Source organism: Elephas maximus, chromosome 10 (assembly GCF_024166365.1).
Source record: "Elephas maximus indicus isolate mEleMax1 chromosome 10, mEleMax1 primary haplotype, whole genome shotgun sequence".
NCBI classification, from domain to species: domain Eukaryota; kingdom Metazoa; phylum Chordata; class Mammalia; order Proboscidea; family Elephantidae; genus Elephas; species Elephas maximus.
The window spans coordinates 62,137,814-62,144,657 of NC_064828.1; the positions used below are offsets into that span (position 1 = coordinate 62,137,814).

Below are 6,844 nucleotides of genomic sequence, written 5' to 3' on the forward strand. Positions count from 1 at the left end.
GGTCTCTTCTGTAATTGGTCCCTGGCCCTCTGACTGGCGATACTGAGCTTTTTCATCATCTCTTTCTACAGATGCAGTTGATAAGATTCCTGTGTTTTCCACTTGGTGAGGTTTGTAATGAAGAAGTCCTTGGTCTTGCACAATTCTATCATGTGATCTCCGGTGTCATTTCTATCACCAAGGCCATATTTTCAAAACTACCAATCCTTCTTCCTTGTTTCCAACTTTTGCATTCCAATCACCAGTAATTATCAATGCATCTTTATTGCATGTTTAATCAATTTCAGACTGCAGAAGTTGGTAAAATTCTTTGATTTCCTCATCTTTGGCATTAGTGGTTGGTGGGTAAATTTGAATAATAGTTATACTAACTGGTCTTCTTCGTAGGTGTATAGATATTATCCTGACAGTGTTGTACTTCAGGATAGATCTTGAAATGTTCTTTTGACGATGAACATGACGCCATTCCTCTTCAATTTGTCATTCTTAGCATAGTATACCATATGATTGTCTGATTCAGAATGGCAATACCAGTCCAATGCCTAGGATATTGATGTTTATGCGTTCCATTTCATTTTTAATGACTTTCAATTTTCCTAGATTGATGCTTCGTATGTTCCACATTCCAATCATTAATCGATTTTGCAGCTGTTTCTTCTCATTTTGAATCATGTCACAACACTGGTAAATTAAGGTCCCAAAAGCTTGACTCCATCTATGTCATTAAGATTGACTCTACTTTGAAGCAGCAGCTCTTCCCCTGTTGTATTTTGAGTGCCTTACAACCCGAGGGGCTCATTTTCCAGCACTATGTCAGATAAAGTTTCTCTGCAGTTTTCACTGGCCAATTTTTTCAGAAGTAGACTCTCAGGTCCTTCTTCTTATTCTATCTTAGTCTGGAAGCTCTGCTGAAACCTGGTCACAAAGGTGACCGTGCTGGTATTTGAAATACCGATAGCAAAGCTTCCAGTATCACAGCAACACGCAAGCCACCACAGTGTGACAAACTGACAGCCACAGGGTAGAAGACTATGGCTAGATGGGCCATATTAATTCACTGGTCTGCAGGCCACCCCCTTGCCCTTCTAGCCATTGGCCCTTTCATACATGAAGGATTAACTTCCCACTCCCAATCATTTTACCAGCCCAAAACAGTCATTAACAATTAGTCCTTCATTAGGGCAGAGTTCTCAGGGTAGGTTACTCAGGTACCAGCCATTTAGGTCTGCTGCAGGTGTCTATATGATCTGGTCAGGTTTTCCAAAAGTTGTCTTGGTTTCACCCCTTCTGGTACCTGATAAAATTTAACTGAGAAAAGATTATTCTCTTGCTCTAAGCTGCACGAGGTGTCAGCATAGCAAAACTGTTAAGGGACTTTAGGTTTGGCTGCTGTACTGCAGTCCAGCAGTGCCTCTCCTTTAGTCCATCCACTCTTTCACACTTACAGCTTCTACAGTAACAGTTTTTACAATCACAATTAATGCTGTGAACAATCAACACTCACAACTGAATCATATAATCCTATCAGTATCTTCCCCTACCCTCTCTTCCCCAGACCCATCAGGAAAAGAGGAATGTATTTAGTGGGGATCTTCCTTGTCTCCCTTATTTTGAGCGTAAGCACACCAATGAAAGTGTGTAAGCCAGCCACTTCATGCCTTTCTCTTCCCCCAGTGAGATAGCCAATGTTTATATTGCCCACCCCTATCAAATCAATGCTTTGAGAATTATGTTCCTGGATTTGAAGAATCTTCTGTTCTGGTTGGAACTTGGAGCATATGCATCTATACGCAAAGTCCAGTCCAGAGCAAGCCATCAAATTGCAGCCATCTATGGTTATACCAGCTCATGATGCCAAACATCTTTCCTTTTGTTTGGTAGGGTTCTGATTAGCTCATCCCTAGCCCCTGCAAGCTAGGTCAATGAGTAGAAGCCCTAGGTTAGGGAGTCCACACATCTCCCTGCACTTTAATGCCTTAACCACTCAGCCATCCTGGTTCCTGATATCTACCTGCACTTGAGACCAGCCAGCCCCTTCTCTCTCTCTCTCATCCTTAGCTCCTGTTGACTAGGTCAATGGGCACCTGTAGGGTCAGGAGCCCACACAACTCCCTGCACTTCAGACCAGTCAGCCCTTTCTGTCTCCCTCACCCTTAGCCTCCGTGGGCTAGGTCAATGGATGTCATTGGAACATGTCCAAATTTAGCCATCTCTTCATTCCTGCACCTCCTCCACTTCCATTCATCGAGTGTACCCAGGTGGTCACCACAAGTGAGCATACCAGACTGTCTACTCACCAGCTCCCTTTAATTTCCAGTCCTGGGAAGGGGATCTTTTGATGGACACTGACTTTTACTGCCTCAATGTACCCAAATGCAAACTGCTTGCTCAAAATTAAAAAAGCCAAACAGCCTTTTTGTTTTTTAAGTGTATGTCCAAGACCACCATTATTGCAGTGTTGTCTGGGGCACTGGCTGCCCTGGCGGGGCTGCTGGCAGGGCTGCGGGCTCACAGAAGCTCGGGCATCAGGGCCCCCAGGGCCTTGTGGAACTGTGTGGTCAGGCAGTCCAGGTGAGATCCCTCCCAGAAGACCTTGCCACTGCCTGTGCATCAGTAGGAGGGCCATTGCCCCAGGTGCCACAGCACACCTGCTGGGATCCCTGCCAGCTGCAGTTATGTGCTGTTGCCCAGTGTGGCCAGTGTGATGGTATGCAGGTCCACTGCCTCCAGCCAGTGGGCATGGTGAGTCATAGACACAGTTCCTGGGGGCCAGTTCTGGTGCTGAACCTGTCCCCTGCCTGTCCTCACTTGGGGTGGCCTCATCATCACTTGTGCCATTGGGGCCTTCATGGTGGCCGTTCAGCCACATGAGGTGCTTCATCATGTTTTTGGAGACCTTCAGGTACTGGTCACAGTTACATACCTGGCAGTGGCTGAAGATGTCAGAGAGGGCAACTGGAATGCTGAAGTGCCCAAGCACTGCCTGTACCTGCTCCCCAGCCTTGAGGGCGCAGATGGCTGAGAGGCAGTGCCTAGCCCCAACCTGAGCCTGGAGCTTGCTGCCAATATCAGGACAATCCTCCCCTCCTGTATGGTGTCCATTGCTGTCCTGCAGTGGTCCTCGTCAGGCGTCCAGCACACCCATGTCCATGCCCAGGCAGGGCAGGCTCCATGCCAGGCCCTGTAGCACGCTGTCACACACCAGGCAGACGTCCCTGGTGGAGACTTCAGGCCACTGCTGAGCTGGGGCAGGCACCTGCTGGGCTGGGTCCAGGGCCTCCTGGGCCCCTGATCTCGTGCTGCACCTGGACTGGGCCAGGTTTGTGGACAGGTGAAAGCAGATCGGGTCTTGGCATAGCACCTGTACACCTCCAGCAGGCAGTAGGCATCTGTGACTACATAGATGAGCTCCTCCTGCAGTGGCCTCAGGTGCCAGTTGGAAAGCTGCTGCTCCTTGTCCAGGGACTTGCCCAGCATCTGCTGCACCAGGAGGCTCAGGCCCTGAAGTACCCTTGCCTGTCCACACCTGAGAGAAGCCAGACCAGGAGCTGGGACACGGTCTGTGCTCCCCACCGCCCCCACCCCCCGTCCTTCTGCGGCCCCCTAAGTGTGAGTCGGGACATGACCAGCAGCAGCATGAGGCCCTCCACTAGGGAAGTGCAAGGCCAGCTAGATGCCCCAAATGAGGGCCTCCACTCCAGGTCTTCTTGAGATAGGGAAGAAACAGTGACTGAGCCCCTAGGCAAGGAGCCCTGCAACACCTGCAACTTGCAACTTACTTACAATAGTATGTGCTTGGCTAATGCAAAACCCCCATCCTGGAATGTGAGATAAGGAAAGAACAAACAATGTACTCCCTTGTGAGATGTTTTTCAGAAGGACCGACTAGATCTGGTCCCTGGAGCATGCGCAGACATCCGCAAGGTGACTGACTGATGACCTCCCCCTGAGGCAAGTACCCGTGACAGCAATCAAACCGGCGCTGCAGGGGGACTGCACAGGCAGACACCCAATAATAAATCCTGCCAACCAATCCCAGGAGGCTTTGCTACAGGTTCCATCTTGGATTCTAGGTGCACATGCAGGCTAGTTTAGTATGCACCGCCATCCTGAGAAGTACCCGCCCCTTGAAAGAATCCACTAAATAGTCATTACCCTATTATCCTCACCAAACCCATATAAGCCCCAGAGAAAACTTTGTTCGGGGAACAGAGGCTAGCGTTGCCTGGTCCCTCTCTGTTCCCCACTCTGGAGCCTTTGCTTTCTTTCTGCTGCTAATAAACCTTTGTTCGCATGGAACCTCTGAGCCTCTCCCAGTCATTCTTGGTCAGTACAAGGCAAGAACCTAGGCAGGGCTTGGTCCCGAGCTGGAAAGCCTTAGCCTGCAACACTCTCACATGGCCAGGAAATGGATATCCTCTCTGGTGATGGGCAGCTGGTAGTAACTTCTCCTGTCCTCGTCACCGGGCTACTCGAACCTTCTGCCAGCCTGGGCCACTCTCTCCTGTAGCCAAAGCCTGCTTAGCTCCGTGGCCACCGAGGCCAGCAGCCACACCATGGCAACAAGAGGTCCCGGGTACAGTGAAGGGCCAACAGCTGGAGTAGCCATCCTGCAGCCATTCATTCTGCCCCACCAGGTCCCACACATGGGTCAGCCCAGTCTTCTGACACAGACTTCCCTCCACGAGCTATTTGTAGCACAAGTCCTGCAGGGTCCCCAGGCATTGCTGGTTGATGATGTTGGGGCACAGGGCTGGGTCCATGCCATACCGATCCAGCAGGCACAGTACCTGTTTACTCAGCAGTTTTGGACTCAGCTTCTCCAGCCTGACAGCCATCATTTTTGGGAACCTCTCATGATATCTCTGATGTCGAAGCCAGGCTGGCACTAGGAGTTCATGAGGACCAGCAGTCTCTTCTGCAGGGTAGAATCCGCATAATCCAGGAAGCCATCTATGTAAGCACTCCACCAGGTTCACCTTGTTCTGGAGAAGCAGTGGAGCACTCATCTTTTCAATGTCTAATTCTGGGTGCAGCTTGAGCTGAGCTTTGCGCTCAGCAGGATGACCTCTTTGAACCTGCCTTGTTGTGGAGGCAGTGGATGTAGTCCAGCAGAAGGCTCCAGTTGGGGCCATGTAGCCTGAAGATTCTGACCAGCGGCTTGACAGGACTAAGCTGGCTCCCTGCGAGGACCCTGGCCACACTGGCCTGTAGCTGCCTTAGCTGCAGGCTGCAGCTCACAGGTGACACAGGCCTGCAGTGAGGGTCCCTGCCTCCCCCAAGCCCCTCCGGCCAGGCCAGCCACCCTCCAGCATGCCCAGAAGTCCTGTTAGCTGTTGTCCAGGACAGCAAATCCCCACCAGGCTTCCTCCCAGAGTTGCTGCAGCTCCTTTGTGGGCCACCATGCCTGCAGCATCTGCAGGAACAGGAGTGGGTCCCAGCCAGCAGTGGGGTCATGGGTGTGATCACCAGTGGTGGGGTACCAGCAATGGGGTAACCAGCAGGGTCCTCAACAGTGGAGTCACCAGTGGCATCACCAGTATGGACTGACTAGATCCAGTATGGACTCCTGGGTCCATCCTTCATGGGAGGCGGCAGCAGCTTGAGAAGTGGAGAACTTCACAGAAGTGGCTCACCTGGTTGTGGAGGCTGGAAAGTCTTAAATCCATGGGTGAGACGTAGGGTTGTCGGGACACATGGTCGCAAGGGCTGTCAAACTGAAATCAATAGGCCAGATGACAGGCTACTGGCTCATAAGGCTATGGAAGCTGGCAAATCCCAGAATCAGCAGACCACAGGGAAGGCCACTGGCTCAAGTCCCAAGAACCAGAGATCAGGGAATGACCAGCCATATGCAGGATCCAGATGCAGGGAGAGAGCACCTGCCAGAGAACTCACATATATATATAGGATGTATGTCATGGCCCAGGGAAGAGCGTGACTTGAGTAAGGATGGGACTTGAGTCACACTCCCCTGCAAGACTGTGACTCAAGATACTACCCCACACTAATCCTGCCTCATTAACATATTAAAAAACAAAAACAAAAACAAACCCGTTGCCTTTGTGTTAATTCCAACACATAGCAACCCTATATGGAAGTTAGGATTCTCAACCTACAAAATGTAGGATAATTAGGATAATTACATCAGATCATAAAATGGAGGACAGCCACACAATACTGGGAAACATGGTCTAGCTAAGCCAAGCCAACACACAACACCAACCACCACACCTGGTTAGGGTTCCATATACCTTATTTGTATGGTCCCACCCAACCACCCTGTGGGAGTCACAAAGACTATGGCTAACCAAAAAAACCAAACCTGTTGCCCTTGAGTTGATTCTGACTCATAGCGACTTTATAGGACAGAGAAGAACTGCCCCCATGCAGTTTTCAAGGAGTGCCTGGTGGATTTGAACTGCGCAAGCTTTTGGTTAGCAGCGATACCTCTTAACCACTACTCCACCAGGGCTAGCTAGAAGGGCCATATTAAGTAATTCACTGCACCCACTCCGTAAGTGCATGGGCCTTAAGTTCCCCGCACTCAGATTCCATCTCTAACATTCTGAGGCTATGTACTGTTAGCTTTTGGCAATCCTAAAACCAAACCAAAAACCAAACCCATTGCCATCCAGTCGACTAAGCAACCCTATAGGACAGAGTGAACTGCCCAGTAAGCTTTCCAAGGCTGTAATCTTTAGGGAAGCAGACTTCCACATCTTTCTCCTGAGGAGCAGATGATGAGTTTGAATCACAGACCTTTCACTTAGCAGCTGAGCACTTAACCACAGAGCCAGGAGAGCTCTAGCAACCCTAAAACCAAACCAAACCAGTGCAGTGG

The 6,844-nt window shown here is 50.2% G+C and overlaps 1 pseudogene; it reads right to left on the reverse strand.

Moving 5' to 3' along the window:
* Window positions 1-2,508: 2,508 nt before the first annotated feature.
* LOC126083689 (exonuclease mut-7 homolog) lies at window positions 2,509-4,609 on the reverse strand (annotated as a pseudogene).
* Window positions 4,610-6,844: the final 2,235 nt, after the last annotated feature.